Source organism: Puma concolor, chromosome E1 (assembly GCF_028749965.1).
Source record: "Puma concolor isolate L17-30 chromosome E1, mPumCon1.1.hap2, whole genome shotgun sequence".
Lineage (NCBI taxonomy): Eukaryota > Metazoa > Chordata > Mammalia > Carnivora > Felidae > Puma > Puma concolor.
The window spans coordinates 59397643-59417586 of NC_141680.1; the positions used below are offsets into that span (position 1 = coordinate 59397643).

Below are 19944 nucleotides of genomic sequence, written 5' to 3' on the forward strand. Positions count from 1 at the left end.
TGCTCGAGCAAGTCACCATTGGCCCCACGTGGGGCATTTGGCACCTCCACGCTCCTCTTGATGTGGGCATAACCTTCAAAGTCCTGCCTATTGGGGCGCCTGGGTGGCTCAGTGGGTTCGGATCATGATCTCTCCGTTTGTAAGTTCTAGCCCCGCATTGGGCACACTGCTGTCGGTGCCGAGCCTGCTTCAGATCCTCTGTCCCCCTGTCTGTCCCTCTCCTGCGGCTCAAAGAGAAACATAAAAAAAAAAAAAAAAAAAAAAAAATTCTTGCCTATTAGAGTGGAATGTCATTTGGCCATAAACAAGAATGAAGCACTCATACATGCTATAGCTTGGATGAACCTCGACTACACGGGTCCCTTCCGCTTCCCTGGCGCTAGGGCTCTCCCACCACCTGCCGCGGCGCGCATCCCCCTGGAACCCGCATCCCCGGCTTCGGCCCCTTTAAGACGGCCATGGAGGACCCAGTTTCAAAGCCCAGGGAGACCCTCTGGCTGCCGCCTCTATGGTGAGTCGTCACTTCCGGCCGGAAGTCGGTGCGTCCCGCGGCTTTGGCGCGAGGTGGGGTGGGCAGCGAGCGCGGAAGCGTGATTCCTCGTGTTGGGAGGAAAGGAACCCCCTCCTTTTGTCCCCCGCACTTGGCTTCGGGCTGATCGCGGGGGCGGTGATGACTACTCTCGGCGGGGCACGGGCCTCGGGAGCGCTCCCCGCAGGCCCCGGACGGGGAGGCAGAGGGGGCTCGGGCCGAACGCGGGCTCCGAAGCCGGGGCGGGGCGGGCAGTAGGTGCGGCTGCTGGCCGATGAGTTTTGGAGGTCCCGCCCGTGCGGGGTGGCGGGGTGGGGGGGCAAGGCGGCTTCTGGGGAGCGTGTGGATAGCGGATGAGACACCCTCCTAGAGCACGTTGTGTTACTCTTTCCCCAGGGTCTCCTCGGAAAACGAGAACTTTCCCGTCCCCCGGCGATTAGATGCAGGCAGGCACCGATTGGCCGCTTTGTCCTCGTCGGTCACAGCACCCAGAGCACCCTCCCTATGGGGATCCAGGTATGCCAGTCACGGGGACGGAGAGTCTTGAGGCCGATGGTCTGGGGAGAGGCTCCTGTGTTGCTGAACCTGCCTGCTTGCGGGTGCAGCCTTGTAACCAGACAGCCCGACCCTGACCTAAAGTAAATTCCCGGGAGCAAGTTTTTCCTGGGGTTTGAATTTGCAGTAACAGGTGTGAACATTCTAGCAGCAGTTTGATGATCATGTATGATACTGCAAACAGGACCTACGCTGAAAGAAGGAAAAAACCCTTACAGTTAGTATCCGAGAACAGTGGTTCCCAAACATCTGTAAACAGAGTGTGGAGACTTAATAAATATTGATAATTTTGGCCAGGCACCGTGCTAAACGTTAAGGGTACAGAGATGAACAAAACAGCCCAGGCCCTGGTTCTCAGGGAGCTACAGCCCCCGTCGGGGGAGAAGAGATTAAATGATTGCACTAAAGAGGGTGTAATTCAAAGCCCAGCCTTGTTAGCAGGCGAATTACAGCGTGATGGAGGCTTTCCTAAGGATGGGATCCTTGAGCTGGACTCTGGAGGATATGTGGGGGTTTCGTGGAAGGCCACGGGGCAGCACGTGCAAAGGCCCGGTGGCCTAGCAAATTGTGGCTAGTGGAGGAGCCGAAAGAAGGCCATTATAACCCAAAAAGCAAGAGAATGGGGTGGAATGAAGCTGAAAAGGCGGGGAAGGGCCAGACCACACAGGGCCTGTGGCTCATGTGAGCATTTTGATCTTTCCTAAGAGTGTGGGGCATCGTGGGTTTTAAGTAAGAGGATGAGGTGCTAACATCTAATTTCAAGAGAACACTGTGTACAGAACTGTGCTGTCCGATAGAACACGCCGCGGTGATGAAGTGGTCTACACCCGCCTTGTCCAGTTGAGCAGTCACAAGCCACAGGTGGCAGTGAGCACTTGACAGCATGGCTGGTGCTCCTGGGGAACAAGATTTGTCATGTTAATTTCAGCATAAACAGTCACACGTAGCTGGTGGCCACCACGTCGGGCACGCGTGTAGCGCGTTTTGAAGGGCACGGGAGCACCTTTTTTGGGATCATGCCACACGCACCTTCTCGTGTCTCCTGCACTGCATCCCGTCCCGGGTCAAGGCTGAGAGGGATCCTGCTTTTTGAGAACCCTCCCACTGTCTCCTGAGGAGCTCGCACACCGCAGTGCCTGCTGGTGGAACTTGGGACTTTGGGCTCTTGGCCACAGGTCCTCCTGCCCCTCCTGCTTCCTCGGCCTGGTGGGCTGTCCCCATGCAGAGGGAGCAGTGCCTGCAGGGGTCACCGTGTCACGTCTGTGCCTCGGAGGGGATGTGAGGAAAAGTGGTCCTGGGTGTTGAGGGGCTTAGCATCCGGAGAGGTGAATGTCATATGCTATGGAGCCACAGGAAGGGACATTTCCAATAGCACTTCTTGGAATGGGACCCCTGTGAGGACATAACGGCCGTTTCCAGCTGCTGAAGTGTGGCAAAAAGCAGGAAGCCTGAAAATGCTTGGGGGATGTGAGCAGCTCACACGTTGGGGCCAAACTGGGGAACTAAATGGCCGGAATCGGAATCGGGCAGGACGGGAGGAAGGCGTGGGTGGGCGTGGGGTGTGGAGGCTCGGTCAGAGTTCAGGTTTGCCGTGGCTCCTGTGCAGGCAGGTTTCTGAGGAAGGCCCCAGGCGGTATGCGGATTATAGCCCAGGGGGTGGTGGGTTGGGAAATCACTGTGGGTGCCTTGAGGTAGAAGGTGATGAGCCCTCGGAGGGAGCCCGCAGGCTTGGAGGGAGGAGGGGCTGGTGGACGCAGGGTCACTGCCTCCCACCTTGTGTCCCGGGGCCGCTTGCTCGATTCTGGAGGGTGTCTTGCGGTGCTAACACACTTGCCCGGGTAGAAGAAAGACTGACGTGCACTTTCTTTGCAGGTGAGTTGACGGGAAGATCTGTGTGCAGGCTGAACGTGTGCCAGTTCCCTTTCTGCCTGGTTCCGTGTGCCTGAAATAGAATTGTTGGGGCCTGGAACTTTCCAGATTCCTTTGGTTTCATTCCCTCAACCATGTCACTTTGGAACGCGGGCCCTGTTCGTGCTTAAGACCCTGTTTTGTACGGACCTAAATAAAAGGGGTCAGTCCCCAAGGAGCATTTCACGCACTTCGTGGTTTTCGTTCCCAGCGACCTTGTGCGTGACGGGTCGCTTCTGCTTCTGAGAAACGTCGATGGCAGCAGTGTTCCCAGCTGGAGAGTGACTTAGGGAGCCAGCCACGGGTCTCTAGGAAGTGTGAGTGCTGGGGACGCGTGGAGGGAAGTGACTGTTGTCTCCGTGATCTGAGGGGGCAGGGGGAAGGCTGGTGTAGCTCAAGGTGGTGGTCACCTTGTTCAGACGTCACTTGGGTAGAATTTCCAAAGACGGCTGTGACCTTGGCACTGATCGCTGCCAGGCACTGCCCGTCCCTGCTCCCTCCCCGATGTCTCCAGCCCCGTCTCTCCCAGGCCTTCCTGTCTTCTGACTGCTCACCACCTACTGATGTGAGAAAAGGAAAACCCAGCCCGCCTGTGTTTGTAGCTGTCGCGTTAGTGACGGTTGTACACGTAGGGCGAATCTTGGGCTGTTTTCGTGCTCTCTTCTCGTTACGGTTGGGGTATAACGTCCTTTTTTTTTTTTTAAGTTTGTTCGTTTTGAGAGAGAACGTGAGAAGGGGAGAGGCAGAGGGAGAGAGGGAATCCCTCTGTGCTGTCACCATCAACGCCGGACATGGGGCTTGAACCCATGAACCCGTGAGATCATGACCTGAACGGAAGTGAAGAGTCGGATGCTTAACTGAGCTACCCAGGCGCCCCCATACTGGGTGGGTGTCTTGGCATCCTCTCCCCCGCCCCTCCTCTTGTCCAGCTCAAGTGCCGGGAGGGTCGGGCCCACAGGTGCCTGCAAGGCCGAGAATGTAACTTCAAACCTGCAAGGCGAACTGTCAGCGGGCTTTATAACGGACCGACAGTCCGAGACTACAGATGTGGGGGTGGGGGGCGTGGCCCCCAAGGGAAATGTCCATTCAGAGGCCCCAGAAAGCGCCTCCGCAACGAAGGGCAGGCGTTCCCACGTTCCGCACAGCCTGGACAGTTAGCGCGGGGTCTCCCATCCCAGCTGCACCCTGGCCTGCACTGCGACCTCAGGCCCCTTCCCTGTTTCTTAGTAAAATGGGGACTCTGGTGACAGGGACGCCCACGGGCGGGTGCCTGGGAGGAGTCTGTGAGCCAGTCAGGAGCACTTGAGATCAGCCTTGGCTGATGGACGTTCTCGGACTTTCGGAGCCTTTCACGGTGCTTCCGGCCGTGAGCCTCTAGGCTGTTGCTACGCAGGCGGGCCCCGGGAGGGCGACAGGAGGGTCGTCCTTGCTGCCAAGCGTGGGAGCTGAGGCGGGTTTGCTACAGGCTCCTGGCTTGCTGAGCCCCTTGGTGTCCACGTTTGGGGTGCTCACACGAGCACGTGACTCTCGGTGTGGTCACCCGCCCTCTACACGCTCGTCTTTGGCGGAAGTATCAGTTGCCCAGACTGACATGGTGTTAAGACGTGTGTACTGGGGAACACAGCGTGTGTTGTTGGCATTTCTGGAATAATAAGCAGCTTCGACGCCCGCTTCCTGCTTTGCTCTCCTGCGGTGTTTTTCTTGAGGGCAAACGGCCACTGTGGCCGTGGGCAGGGCCCGGTCTGGCCTCGGTGGCGTCCGGCGGAGCAGCCGTGGGCTCTGTCTGCAGACTGGTGCAGTGAGTTACCGCAGCCTCTGCTTCGGTAGGTTCACCGGGGGCCTCAGATCGTTCTGGGCCCCCCTGAGCAGGAACGTGGTGTTTCCGGGGCGGGAAAGGCTAAACCGGATGTGCTTTGGCTGGGCAGTCATCTGTGATGTGCACGTGCCGTCTTCCGTTCCCGATTGACATCGATGATGGCGGGGGCGGGTGCTCGAGTGTCGTCCCCGGTGGGTCTGCGTGGCTTGGTCTGAGACCTGGGGTGGAAGAGCCTGCCCGGGACAGGGGAAGGGATGCTCTGATGCGGGGTGGTGTGGGCTGAGACCACGCGGTCCTCTTTGGCAGTCCCGCAGCCCTCAGGATGCCTGCTTGCCTTCTCAGTCTGCTGGAGCGCTCCCCTGATGGGGCTGCTTGACTCTGAACCTGCCTCCCGCCTTTGCGACTGCACCTCGGTGCACGAATGCGGTGTGCTGGGCGCTGTCGGCGAGGGGAGGGCAGCCCCGAACCCACGGGAGGGGACTCGGGAGGACGTTTCGTGGGGCTGATGCCAGCGGTCTCCCGCTCCTTCGGTCGCAGCTCCTTCATGTCTGCCTGGGCGCGGCGACGGTGTTTTCCCCAAAGAACACATAATTTGAAATAGGCTGCGGTAGGACGTCCTTGGGCTTCAGCATCTCTGGCTTTTGTTCCTCTGGATTGTGTGAGAGAGGGTTGAAGTAGGGGCAGGAGCCCAGGCTGCCAAAGACTCTTCAGCGTAGCAGTAGATCCCGAAACGCGTGGTCCGCGACAAGTGATTTTTAATGTCAACGACAGCCGTGGAACACAAAAGGCCTGTAGCAGGAAACGGAATGAAAACAACCGCAGAAGAGTTACAGCGAGTCATGGTTCTGAAGCTCCCTCTCTGCAATCCCACACCACCCTGCTCTCTTTGGCAACTTGGTCCAGTTCTAGGTTTTTAATGCAGCCGAGCCCTTATTTCACCAGAAAGTTATGCGGAAGGTTAATCTGCAGGGCTGGGCTCTTTGTTAGGAATCTGCCAGGGTGTCCCAGTTGCACACGGTGTCTGGGAGGTGTTGATCATGTCGTGGACGAGCTGAAGCAAACCCGGGCACGGGACACTGGCGCTTGGGGAGAAGAGGGTGATGTGACGTTCCATCCGGATTCACTCCGGATTCCCCCACCCGACAACAGGTGGCTTTACTCCGTGTGAGCAGATTTTCTTTGGTAAGGACCCCAGTGCAATACACAAACCAGTATTTGAGGTGCCAGACCGTGTGTGAAGGGTTTAGAGGCATCTCTCGAGAGAACGCTGCTCATAGTTGCGGTTGAAAGGTACAGACCAAAGCTGAACAAGATCTAGGCCGAGCTGGTGAGGTCTGGACTGCTGGTTGTCGTCCACTTGGAAAGTGCTGCTGAATCGGGGGAAAGAGTTGCGATCCCGAAGCTTAATTTTAGGCAGAGTACTAAATGTTCTCCGGTTTGTGGCCCTGGTTGACCGCTTTCTGATGAATTGAACAAACGGTAGGTTGGGCGCCTCCTGCTGGCCACATGAGGCCGGGACGGGAGCCAGTCACAGGAAACTCCCCGCCCCCGGAGCCCTTCCATTCTGGAGCAGGGGGGACCAGAACCCAGTCCTTAAAGAGGTGGAGACGCAGGGTGTGTGCTCTGCAGAAAAGGAAAACGGGGCCAGAGTGGAGGGGTGGGTGGATGGGGGGGGAGGTCAGTTTCAGATGGGGTCGTCAGGAAAGGGCCCAAATCCTAAGGGACGAGAAGAAGTCACGTGACAATATGGAAGCGCGGGGGTGGGGCAGAGGGAAAAGCCAGTGCAAAGGCAGCCGGTCCAGCCCGGCACGATGGTGAGTGAACAAGGCTTTTCTGAGCCGGGTTGGAGCGGCCGGGGGCGTGGGGTCTTGCGGGGCCTTGTAGGAAAGTCTGGCCTTTACTCCCCAAGTGGGTGTCACTAGCTTACATGTCTTCTCTCATCTTTTAGAGACCATCCCCCCCCCCAACAGAGTAGTTTGCATTCGAAGCATTTCCTGTTCCTGTGTCAGCAGATTTGCCCCCCTGAGAGGATCCAAGATCTGCACAGTGTGTCCCTCCCCTTGGCAGCTGTGGGAGGCTCCCACTCGGCCCTGCTGAGCCGTGACTGTGGTGTCCCCGGGATGACTGACCCGGGAAGAGACATTTGGGTGTAAGCTCCTGGGACAGCCGACCTGGTGCCTTTCACCTCGCGGATGAAGCCGGAGTCGGGCCACACGTCTCGTCTCAGAGCAGCAGGGCCCCGGGCACGCGGGACTCCGTCCTAGGACTCACCCGCTGGTTTTTTTTTTTCTCGCCTGTTGCCCCCTCGCAGGAGCCGTGTCCCTCCTTGCTTTCTCGACGAACCGTAGACGTGTTTTCATTTAAATTACCGCCAAGAAGGCTACAGAAAGCGCATTCTCCTCGAACCTTTACGAGGCCGAGGCTTGTCCCGGTTTCACGTGGCCATCCATAACGAATGTGGCTAAAACAGCTATTCGTTCCGGTATTTGTGCAGACCAGTAATGCAGCCACAGCAGAAAACTCGTTCTTTTATTGCAGACTTAGTTAAATACGGAGCCGAGTGAGTCATTGGAAGGTCACGTGTGTCCGGGCCCGGCAGCCGTGGGGTTGTGGGATGGTCACCCAGCACCGCTCCAGAATGCAGCGGCCGTCAGCACAGCGCCCAGATTACCGGGTGGAATTAAAATAAGACTTGGCCTTTCTTCGGACGACAAATTCTTTGTGAAAACCAGACTTGGGTTTTTACCCTGACCTCCACTAGAGGCTCTGTGAGCCGTGTGTGTTCCGTCTTTGTGGCGGTGCCCCCCCATCCCCCCCGCCCGTGGGATACGGTTCCTAAAGCCCAACTTCTGACATGCGTGCCCCTTTGGGAATTTTCCTCGGTTGTCCTCTAGCGGGGTGAGCTCTGGGCGGAGTCCCCTTCACCCACGTGCCTTCTTTGTTCGCTGCACCCCTTTGAAAGTCAACGGAGGAGATAGGAGAGAGGAAGGAGTCAAAGTAAAAGAAAGGTGTTCCTTCTCCGGTCATTGTAGATACGTGGGAGCCCTGCTGGGTGTTTGCCTTTAGTTTTTTCCCCCCACAGTAATGACGCACAAGTTGCAAAGCGCAGAGGATTAAAAGGCTGGCGCTGAACAGCAGCTCCCGGCGCCCGGCTTCCCAGGGGCCTGGCCTCGGCGCCCGCTTCGTGCGGCTCTGTCTTCCAAGCGTGCGGGTCTCCTGTTTCTGAGTAACACCCGTGCGCTGCGCCTTTTGACCCATCGTCTTGAGCCTTGCCCGCTGACTGCCTTTCTGGCGGATTCAGGCAGAGCACTCACGGACCCCCTCTGCTTCTCCTTCGCCGTCCTCCAGTACAGTCCTCCTGCGCGATTTCTGTTCGGCTAGCGTTCACGGTTGTCACGCGGACACAACAGTCGCCCGCCTCCTGGACTCGTCTGGCCAGACCCTCTGCGTCTCCTTCCTGTTCCCCGCCTAGTTGTTGTCTCGTGGTTTCCGTGGCCGAACTTTCCTTGGTGGCCAACTCTCATTCCTGCAGGGCCCGGAGCCTCTCTGCCTAACTTTGCACAAGGTCAACCGCATCTCCTGATCTGTCCATTCGGTCTGTTGCTTAGATGTGTGAAAGACTTTGCAGACAATTCAGCTGTGGTGGGAACGTTGTTACGGTTTTGTTACAATCTCGGGTGCAAGGGGAGAGGCCCCAGGAGGCCAGTCCCCAAGCTGATCTCAGTTAGGAATTTTGTATTTTGCAGGGAAATTTGGATTATTTTACAGGGGAGGTTGGATTATTGTTAGAGTAAATACAAAAAGAGTCCCAGCTAAAGGTCATCTGGGTGGGTAGGTTTCCTAGGAAATTCCTTGCAGATTATATCAGGGAGGCCAATTTTCCCAGAAGGAGGCTAAGAATTTTATCATCTGTCAAAAATCACAGCTGGATTAAAGTGGTAAGAACAGATTTTTTTCAAAAAAAGTCTCCGTCCCAAACCAGGTTTAGACTAATTTGGGGGGGGGGGTAAGATTTTATTTTTAAGTAATCTCTACCCCCGAGTGAGGCTCAAACGACCCCGAGATTAAGAGTTGCGTGCTCCGACTGAGCCTGCCAGGCGCCCCTAGACCAATCTTGATACCCTCTTTTTGACCTAGACCTCGCCTCTGACTTGCTCAGGAATGCATCTTGCTGCATTTCGGTTCTAAGAACATAAACGAAAAGTGTTGCCCGGGTCAGCACTTCCCAAACAACCTGTGCACAACCACCGTCCCCCACCAGATATCTGTCAAATGCAGATTCTGGTGCAGCAGGGCTGCGGTGGGGCCTGGAACTCTGCATTTCTCATGAGCTCCCGAGGGATGCTGGTCTGGGGGGCCACCCTTTGAGGAGTGACGGAGGGCATTTTTGGTTGCTAGGTACGTCTCCCATTGATGATAGGCTTGGGTGTGGGTTTCATTTGTGTGGCACATACCCAGTTGTAGTTACCAGCAGTATCTACACACACACACACACACACACGAGCCAGTTTCCTATATTAGGGAAGGCCTTACCTGTGCAGCATGGAGTGGTTATTTCTTACAGTCTGTGCACCTGGGCCTAGAATCTGACCCTGAACTCCCTCCTTATATACACTGGGTTCTGTGAGGCCTCTTCTACAGCTAGCCACAGCAAGAAGCAATGATAAACATCTCCTTGCCGTTTGCCTCATAAAACCAAGGTCACATGAAATATAATATAAAAACAAAAAACAAAAAACCTCCCAGCTGTCAGAAATCAGCGCCTGGATTAAAGTGGTAAAAACAGGTTTTATCCAGAACGATTGCAATAAAGGAAAAGAGACATCAGTATGGAACGGGGTTCGATTCCAAATGTAGCGGGGACAGGTGGGGATTTACGGTGAGGGAGCAGGAGGAGGGCAGCGGGTGGAAAATCGCTACGAGGACAATACATCACGGGGCAGGGGGCTTCTGGCTGATCCGACCCAGCAGGATTGTCAGCAGGATTCTGGCCGGAGGCAGGCCGGGGGGGGGGGGGGGGGGGGGGGGGGGTCAGAGGTCACCCAGGGGCCGGTGGAGGATGGGGAACCCAGTCAGGTATCTGGGAAGCGGAGGGTGGTTCTGTGAAACTGACTCAGCAGGGTTCTTGCTAAAACTGGATTTGACAAGGAAGTTCGCGGATGGGGCTGCCAGACGGTTCAGGAGCCTGACAAAGAATCTTTGTCCCAACCTTCCCCTCATTAATCCTTGTGAGGTTGATTTGAACGCTTTCCAGAATTGGAGAGAAAAGGAAATATTCTATAATGGAGAGAGAATGGAAAGCAAGATTTCTTACCGGTCCGGTAGGTTCCAAGTAATTTGCAAATGTTCCCTCCTCAAACTTCTTGACTCATGTGGGGGGAGGAGGCTCAGCAAGGACAGGTGACTGCTGGGGTCAGAGGCCAGTGTCCACTTCCTCATTCACAAATGTGGGTGACACACGCAGAGACCGTGCTAGGCCCCGGGGATACAGGGGGGACGAGAGTCACCACGGCTGGGGAAAGGTCCCCGCTCTGCTCTTGGGTGCGGCTGGGGCTCCCGCTTGGCTTGGAGGAGAGGGAAGTCCTCCCTGCTGGTGTCTGCACGGAAAGCTGAATCACAGGAAGCCATGGGCCAGGAATGAGGAGGGAAGGGCATTCCAGGTGGCAGGAACAGCATGTGCAAAGGCCTCACAACAGGTCACCACTAGCGGGGTGGCCCTGGGACCTGAACCCTGTGCTTCCCGACCCCAAAGTGCATGGTCTCCCCACCAAGGCCTCTGCTGTTGTGCTGCCCCGTGTCAAAAAACAAATCCCGACTTAGGAACCAGAGACTGTCTTGTTAAGGATGATTGTGGGGGTGATTCTCTCCCACCAGGGAGAATGCTCTGACCAGGGATCTGCCACCGAAGAGTTCAGCAAAAAGGACACTTCCTTCGTGGGAGGAGTGGGGTGGGGGAGGGGGAGCAGGTGTGGAGGATGAGGCTGCAGGGGCGGAAGAAGTTTCCTTCTGCCCTTTACTGTTCTTTGGCTGGGCTGATAATTGAATTGACACGAGGTAGATTACCAGGAGAAAAACAAAAGTTTAGGGGCGCCTGGGTGGCCCAGTCGGTTAAGCGTCTGACTTCGGCTCAGGTCATGATCTCGCGGTCCGTGAGTTCGAGCCCTGCGTCGGGCTCTGTGCTGACGGCTTGGAGCCCGGAACCTGCCTCGGATTCTGTGTCTCCCTCTCTCCCTGCCCCTCCCCTGTTCATGCTCCGTCTTTCTCTGTCTCAAAAATAAATAAACGTTAAAAAGAAAATTAAAAAAAAAAAAAAAGAAAAACAAAAGTTTAATCAAATGCATACCTCCTGTGAACATGGCAGAAAAAAACGGAGTCGCTCCCCCAAATGGCCAAAGCCATCACCTTAAATACCACCTCCGGCTAAAGACCTAGGAGATGTCGGGGTGAGGGATCAGTTGTGGGAGGGGGCCAGGAAAAGCACCACCAACAAGGCGAGGGTGTGGTGTGCATATAAGTCCACACCGCCTCCACTGATGAGTTTCTAGAGATCTCCGGAGAGCCCCGCATCCGTGGAGATTTCTCTTAGAATGAAACGTCTCTCTCTTACCAAAGGGTACGTCTCCCCTACGTTCAGAGCTTTTGTGCCTGCAGTTTTTTAAAAATAACCAATTTAAGATAACATGCCAAAGAGGCATATCGAGGGGGTCTGTTCTCCCCTTCAGTCAACACGTTCTCGGAGCAGAGGCTGGGCCCACGGGACCCGTGCCTGCGGACTGGAGTTTCCTTCCGGTGGAAATGCTTACAGTTGCGGCTCAGGCAGCAAACACAGCCTGATGCTTTCCTGAGCGCCCCACGCCCCTCGGTCGGCTCTCGGTAAGGGCAGGAGGTAGATGCAGAGCCCAGCAGACTCTCCAGGTCAGCAGCTTGTTCAAGGCCTCCCACCTGGTTCTGGGAGCAAACCCCCAAGATTTGACCTTTGTGTATAAGTTTGCGGAGTCCGTCACAGTCTGCTAGAAATTTAGCGTATGTAGACGGGCCTGGTCCACAACCTGTTCCTGGCAGCGATCGGGCCGTGCCGCGATGCCTTGGAAAGTCCTTTCCCAGCTAAGGAACTACGTGCATAGCATCAGTGACTTGTCCTCCTTCCTACCGGGAAATGATTGGATGTGTCTAATCCAGCGCTGACGCCAGAACTGTCACATTGAGGAACTCTACTTCCCACGGGAAAGCACGGGCCCGGCGCGGAAGCCTAACAAGTAGTTCTGGCATTTCTGGTAGGTCAGGCACACCGCTGTCGAGGTCTGGGGACCTCGGGAAAAGAGGGGCGGCCCCACGCCCAGCCGGTGTTGGTGGCCCTTGTTCCCTGGTCTCTGAGAACACGGGGATTTAAAAGCAGTTGGGAAGGGCGCCTGGGTGGCTCCGTCGGTTAAGCGTCCGACTTCAGCTCAGGTCACGATCTCACGGTCCGGGAGTTCGAGCCCCGCGTCGGGCTGTGTGCTGACAGCTCAGATCCTGTGTCTCCTTCTCTCTCTGCTCTTCTCCCGCTCATGCCGTCTTCCTGTCTCCTTCAAAATTAAATAAACATTAAAAAAAATTTTTTTTTGAAGAATCCGAAACCCTGTAAAAATAAGGCATTGTTGAAAAGTAAAGGAACAAAAAAATTAATTAATTAAAAAAAAAAAAAAAAAAAGGAAAGCAAAGGAACAAGGGAAGAGCCTCCCCCACCCCTACTCCCTATATTCCCAGCCTCTCTTTCTCTGCCCTGCTAATCTGTTTGTGGCTGAATGAGTCTCAGGCGGCTCCCAACTCAGGAATGTCTTCCCTGGGCCCAGAGAGCCTAATCTTTGAGATGTGAAGAGGCTAATGCCCTCTGTGTCCTGGGAGGGGACGGCCAGACTCCACCGGCCCCACGTTAATCGCAAACCTACGTGAGGACTGAACGCAAAGAGCACGTTTTCTTTCTGTGTTTGCGGTCCCTTCAGCGGGTGGCCTGGGGGTGGTCTTAACGCCTATTATGTGGTTTAACGCTTATAGCACTGTTCTCTTCTACCTTGGTGGAGAGGTCTGTTGTTATCCAGGGCTCTTGGACCAAACTTCAGTCAGGTGCCTGGACCTTCTCGTCGGCCCATTCATGCACTTCCTCATCAAATGCAGCGTTAGCAAGAGTCGAACCCCATCTCTCTCCCCCACGGCACGTCCCTGCCGTCCCATCTCCATCTTGAAGGTCCTGAATAGAGTCGACCTCACCTCACCGTCCTTAACAAGTGTCACTGCATTCATTTTCCTTACCGGTAGTAGTAACGAGATGTGAACCCTCCTACCCTCTCACGTTCTTTGGAGGCCTGCAGGTGAAACGGACAAAGACAGTTTAGCAAGAGAAAGGCCGATTTGTATTCATGCCGGTAGCGGGAGTTTGCAGAAAAAGAGGCTAGAAGTGAGGGCTCCTGGGGAGAGGAGGGGAGGACACTTGCAGGAAAGCAAGACTTCTAGAAAAGATAATGAGCCTTTTGAATAGGTGACAGGCGTGATGGTTTTGCGACAGTGCCGCTGGTGATGTTTTGGGGTGATGGTGGGGTTCGTGGGGTCCGGAGCCGACAGCCGAGAAAGAATTCTCGAGACGTCTTGGGTGCCAAAAGGCGTTTTGTTAAAGCACGGGGACAGGGGGACGGGACCCGTGGGCAGGAAGAGCTGCGCTGGGGTTGTGATGGGTGACGGGTTGTATCCCCTCAGGTGGGGAGGGGGGCAGGGACAGCGTACGTCTCTGAGGAATCTTGGAAGCAAGGTTTCCGGGACCTTGAGGGGCTAGCTGTTGCTAGGAAAACTCAATTTATTACCATTTAGCAAAACCTCCGTCCTGAGACCCTTCAGATGTGTATCGGGGGCCATGAGCTTGGAGTGGGATTGCCAGCATGTAGCTTGGGGCCGTCGAGATAAAGGAAGTTGACTTACAAGGTCCCCGAGGTTGGGATCACGTTAAGCCGAGATTCCCTTTTGCCCCCCGCAAAGTGTCACCATCGAGGCAGCCGAGCTCCTAGAGGAAGGTCATTCTGCTCATTTCCAGGACTCGTCAGCAGGCTGTAGGCAGTAAGGGAATTTAGTTTCTCCTCTGCCTTAGTTTCCCACGTCACCACGGCAAGGACTTAAACCCCATTCCTTATCCTACTTGTGGGGGGGGAGTGCTAGCTTATGCTCTGCTCCTCAGCCTGGGAAGGGCACTTGCGACCCTTGGATCCTCTCCGGAGGCTCTGCGTTCGGGCAGATAAAGCGAGCTCGGAAAATCAAACAGCTCCAAAAACCCCTCTCGCTCTGGACCCGTTCACTGGCTTCCTTCTTATCTGACTTTGCTGGGAGTCCAGGACATCCTGTACTTCCCTCCTCCCAAGTAAGGGGAAGTTGAAATCACTCAGGCCCTTTCCAGAGTCAGGCAAGAAGCAGGCCCCAGCCTGGAGGCCCCGGCATCCCCCCCCGCCCCCCACCTCCCGCCGTGACCTGGCCTCACCCCGCAGCTGACTTCCCTTGAGTCCTGCCCGCACAGCCCACCGGGCCCCACGAGCAGGGCCTGGCGTGTCCACCTACAAGCCCTCGTTTACCCCCGCGGGGCTGTGATTTGCTGGGAAGGAGTCGCTTCTGTCCTGCAGAAAGCCAGAGGCTCACCGCGCAGCCCCCGTGACCTGAGATTCCGGGGTAGCAATGAAGGGTCTCATTCATTCGGCCGCCCGCGCTGTCCACCCACAGGGGGAGAGCGCGGGCGGAGAACTGCTTTTCCACCCAAGGACCCCTCACCGCCCTGGGTGCCGGGCCTGGCTCACTGCCTTCATCTCGTTCACTGCTCCTCCAGACAGATTTCTGAGGCCCCATTGTCCCCCACCCTGCAGATGAGGGCGTGGGGGTTGGAGGGACAGCCGCTGCCAGGGCCCCGCAGCCAGCGAGTGTCGGGGTTTGGACGCGGGCCGTGCCTGACCCACCCAGCGACAGGCAGTGACAAGAGTCTCGTTCGTCTGCGTTGAAGCTCACAAAACATAAACGAGTCAAAGTAAGCACAAATACAAAATGTCTCGGACGGGTTTCTGTTCTCTGTCGGAGGCAGTTCACGAAGACGTCGAAAGGGGGCGCGGTGAGAGGCGCTTCTCTTGACTTTCTTGCCCGCAACGGCACACAGGCTCATTTGACAGAGGTTCTAGAAGTTCTTTTTTTTTTTTTTTAATGTTTTTTATTTTTTTATTTATTTTTGAGACAGAGAGAGACAGAGCATGAGCAGGGGAGGGGCAGAGAGAGGGGGAGACACAGAATCCGAAGCAGGCTCCGGGCTCCGAGCTGGCAGCACAGAGCCCGACGCGGGGCTCGAACTCACGGACTGTGAGATCATGACCTGAGTCGAAGTCAGATGCTCAACCGACTGAGCCACCCAGGCGCCCCAGGTTCTAGAAGTTCTAAAGGTCCCACACGAGCGGACAGTCGAGTGCTTTTGGAGCTTTCTTGTGCTAGAGCGTCAGCAGCCCCCAAAAGTCCCTGTGACGAAGGGCCTTTGCCGATGGGTACCATTCCACAGTCTGCAAAGGGGACACTTTGGGGCTGGGATTTGTGTCCTTGTTTTCAGCCCCGCCAGCCTGTCGGGTAAGCACACACCACGTGTTTGGTAGCATCTGATGGTGATGCCGCCAGGCCCGGCTCGGCTCTTCCGGCACCTTCATCCCGCGTCCCCAGGTGCCGAGTTGACCTGTCATCCCAACCCGAGGCCTGCAGCCTGCGGCCCTGGTGTGTGTCGGGGACAGGCGCAGAGGGTGGCCTGGCCCCGGGGGGCTCTCGCTCTTTCCCACGGGACCTGAGGCGGGGCCAGAGGGAGGGGACCCCAATGTTACAAGTTATCGTGGGCACGCGCGGCGTCTCCCACCCCAAATGTGCCTTCATCTCAGGTCCGTGAGAACTGTGGCCGTCCCAAGACAAAAGTCCCGTGACACAGTAGCAAAGCGTGTTTCATCAGGCGTTTTAAGTGCTTCTCTCTGAAGGAGGAATGGCTGAAACTAGGTGTTCAAAGCTGTGCTTTCTATCTGCTTTCAGCAGTGTTTACATTATACGTCTGGGGGTGCCTGGGTGGCTTGGTCAGTTGAGCGTCTGACTTCAGCTCAGGTCACGACCTCGCAGTCCGTGAGTTCGAGCCCCGCATTGGACCCTGTGCTGACAGCTCGGAGCCTGGAGCCTGCTTCAGATTCTGTGTCTCCCTCTCCCTTTGCACCTCCCCCACTCGCACTTTGTGTCTCTCTCTCTCTCTCTCTCTCTCTCTCTCAAAAATAAATAAACTTAAAAAAAAAAAAAAAGCTAACACCCTACTATGCACATTTTTTGAAAGTGAGGTCATATCTTATCATCATTTGTCAGCTTGCAAACATTTTCCTTGGAATACGCCGGGCTCCCCTGTGCTTCCGAATCCCGCACTTTTGGGGCAAACACAATAGTTGGGACCAACCACAGGCCAACGGCCCTGGTGTCAACCCCGGTCACATTCCCCAGAAGGGAGGCGTGGGCGCGTTTACTTGGTTTGCGTTGAGGAACTTTCTTTGTCTTCCAAAGAATACATGAGAAAAGTTCCTGTCTTGGAACACGAAGCTCCCGGCCGTGACTTGCCAGCCGGAGTAATCAGACGCCGGTTGACGGAGCTCAGAGAGGAAATACCCTCTTGGTTGCCAGGTCGCGAGGAGAGGCAGCGGCCTGGACCCTGGGACTGTCAGGAAACAACTGTTTCTGAGGGTGGGGGGTGGACAGTCTCCTTTCCATCAGTTCTGGACGTGGCTGGAACCAAGCGTGAGAACCAGGCCGCGGATCTGTACCCCTGGCCTCTGTGAGCCGGAGAAGCCTGGGGTGTCTCAGATGTTTTATTCTCAACATCAACCGAACACCGGAAGCAGCCCGAGACAGAAAGGGGCAGCCGAGCGAACGAGGCAGAGCATGGCCGTGCGGTGGGAAGTGCTCATGGCATGTCGATGGGCGAGGACGAAGGTCTCCGCATCCGGTAGGGTGCCGTTTACACAGAGTCCCAAATCGGACACAAGTCATTCTGTGGTGACAGAGGTCAGAAAACTAGTTATTTGGGGAGGACGGGGGACCGGCCAGCAGTGGGGAGGGAGCTTTGGGGACCTGGTCCTGAGACTCACCTTATCAGGGCAGTTAATCCGTGTCTGCGAATGTGAAGACATGCCTAGATTTTGTGCTCTTTGCTGTGTGTGAATTACGGCTCCATGAAAAGGCCAGCCCGCCGTGTGCTGACTGTGTGACTTTGTCTGGGAAGGTCACGGACAGGAGCACTAGGCCGTGGTGTCGAAGAATTATAGTGGGCTCACTCCCTCTGGGGAGTGGGTGACCGGGAGTAGGGTGAGGGGTTTCTGGGGGAAGGGAACTGGTCAAGGAAGAGCTCTTGACCTGGGGCTGTGGTCACACAGGTGTGCCTCTCCCTGACCTCCACCTGTTTGCTGAGGATCCGGGATTTTGTTTGAACGCTGTGCCTCAATAAAAGGTCATTAAAGGGGCGCCTGGGGGGGGGCTCAGTTGGCTGAGCGTCCCAACTTCGGTTCAGGTCATGATCTCGCGGTTTGTGGGTCCGAGCCCCGCGTCGGGCTCTGTGCTGATGGCTCAGAGCCTGGCGCCTGCTTCGGATTCTGTGTCTTCCTCTCTTCCTGCCCCTCCCCGGCTCGTGCTCTGTCTCTCTCTTTCTTAAAAATAAATAAACATTAAAAAAAAAAAATCATTAAAAAATAGCATGTACAGTATGGTCCCTTTTTTTGGTGGCAAATGTATATGCAAAGAAGACCTTGGGAGGGGGGGCATCGTGTTTCTTTCCTGCAGCTGCTGTAACAAATTCCCACAAACTCAGTGGCCTGAAACAACACAAATGTGTTTTCGTTATAGTTCTGGGAGTCTGAAGTGCGGCTCAGGTCTCGCTGAGCTGAAATCAAGGACCCTACAGAAAGACCGTTGTGATTCCGTTGGGCTACCTGGAGAATCCCGGCTGATCTCTCTGTTTTGTTTGTATTTATTTATTTTTTGAAGAGTTTATTACTTTTTATTTAAAAAAATTTGTTTAGCGTTGATTTATTTTTTTTTATAATTTTTTTTTTTAACGTTTATCTATTTTTGAGACAGAGAGAGACAGAGCATGAACGGGGGAGGGGCAGAGAGAGAGAGGGAGACACAGAATGGGAAGCAGGCTCCAGGCTCTGAGCCATCAGCCCAGAGCCCGACGCGGGGCTCGAACTCACGGACCGCAAGATCGTGACCTGAGCTGAAGTCGGATGCTTAACCGACTGAGCCACCCAGGCGCCCCTAGCGTTGATTTATTTTTGAGAGAGAGAGAGAGAGAGAGAGAGAGAGAGACAGAGCATGAGCAGGGGAGGGGCAGAGAGAGAGGGAGACACAGAATCCGAAACGGGCCCCGGGCTCTGAGCTGTCAGCACAGAGCCCGACTTGGGGCTCCAATTCGGGAATGGTGAGATCACGACCTAGACCAAAGTCAGACGCTTGACCGACTGAGCCACCCAGGGGCCCCATTGAAGATTTTACTTTCAAGTGATCTCTGCCCCCGACATGGGGCCCGAACTCACAACCCCGAGTTCAAGAGTCACGTGCACTACCCAGTGAGCCGGCCAGGCGCCCCTGATCTCCGTATTTTAAGGTCAGCTGATTAGCACCCTTAATTCCATCGGCTTCATCGTGTGGCCCCTTATCCCCTGTGTGACCTAACATATCACAGGTTCCAGGCTTCGGATGTGGACACTGGGCGACATCCTTCTGCCGAGCGCGGGCATACCCGAAAAAGTTGAGAAGGCTGGTCTTCCGCCCACGCCCCGCCCCTTTTTTCCCTCGTCTGTATTTTCAGAAGTTTTCCTGGGAATGCATGTACCGCTTTTGCAGTGAGGCAATTTGAATCTCACGCCACTCGCCGAGGCGAGAGCATCCCAGTGTGGTGCTGAGCACCTGATCGCGTGCCTGAGCCTCTGACGTTCAAAGAGATGAACCCAGAGCACCGAAGCCTCGAGCAGACCGCCACGCGTTGTCACCGCCCTTGGAGCCTCTCGTGCTCCTGGACAGGCGAGAGCCATCTTCTCAGCCAGAAGAACCGCTCTTCTGCTTAAAACTCCCATCAGGCTTTCAGGTTTAACTTTTGAAACAAAAGGATGCTCCACATGGGAGTTTTTTGCAAACAGGTGAAACAAACACATGACGATACTCCGAGGTTCCTTGTCCCCGCAAGTTCGCCCGCTCACCTCCCCCCGTGTCCCAGACGGGGCAGTGCTACCTCTGACCACGGGAGCGTCCGCACGGTTGCTTCCCGGCCAGCCCCACCCCCCCACTCTTGGGCACCTTCTGGATCACGGGGCCAAAATGCACCCGAAAATGTAGCTGCGGCCACACAGCAGGTGAAGAACCAGTTAAGAACGGATACCAGCCTGGGGGAATCTGTCTGTCGGCACGTCCTTCCCGGAAACACTGCCGGGCCGAGCGGACCACTGTCTTTGGGACAAACAGCAGTTCAGAAGTGAAGATCTCCGAGGCCTCCGTGCTTCCTGTGAGTGCGACACAGTTAAACACGAGCTATCCCTTCTTATTGTTTCCACATTAGGCCATAGTTGCTCCTGATGTGCTGTAAACACAACCTCTTATCCTAACTCATAGACCTAAATAAAATACTCCCCAGGGTGGGAAGGAGAGGCCACTGTCTGTGCTATCCCTGCTTAAGTGAGACCTTTTTATTTATTATTTATTTTATTTTATTTTATTTTATTTTATTTTATTTTATTTTATTTTATTTTATTTATGATTATTATTTTAAAAAACTTTTAATGTTTATTGATATTTGAGAGAGAGAGAGAGACAGAGACAGTGCATGAACAGGGGAGGGGCAGAGAGAGATGGAGACAGAATCCGAAGTAGGCTCCAGGCTCTGAGCCGTCAGCACAGTGCCTGATGCAGGGCTCGAACTCATGAACAGTGAGATAATGAACTGAGCCGAAGTCAGATGTTGAACCGACTGAGCCACCCAGGCGCCCCTAATTTTATTTTTGAGAGAGAGGGTACAGGTGAGGGAGGGGCAGAGAGAGAGAGAGAATCCCACAAGGGTCAGAGAGAGAGAGAGAGAGAGAGAGAG

General features: G+C 55.2%; 1 protein-coding gene and 1 non-coding gene across 2 annotated transcripts in view; both read left to right on the plus strand.

Moving 5' to 3' along the window:
• The first annotated feature begins 521 nt into the window (after positions 1-521).
• The window catches only part of SEC14L1 (SEC14 like lipid binding 1), a 90180-nt gene continuing 70757 nt past the window's right edge, over positions 522-19944 (plus strand). Inside the window, exons 1-2 of the mRNA XM_086688164.1 lie at positions 522-564; positions 926-1045. The gene's annotated coding sequence lies outside the window, so the exon portion shown is untranslated. The remainder of the gene's footprint in view (positions 565-925; positions 1046-19944) is intronic.
• On the plus strand, positions 1082-1270 carry LOC112864734 (small Cajal body-specific RNA 16). Its single transcript, XR_003224002.1, has one exon.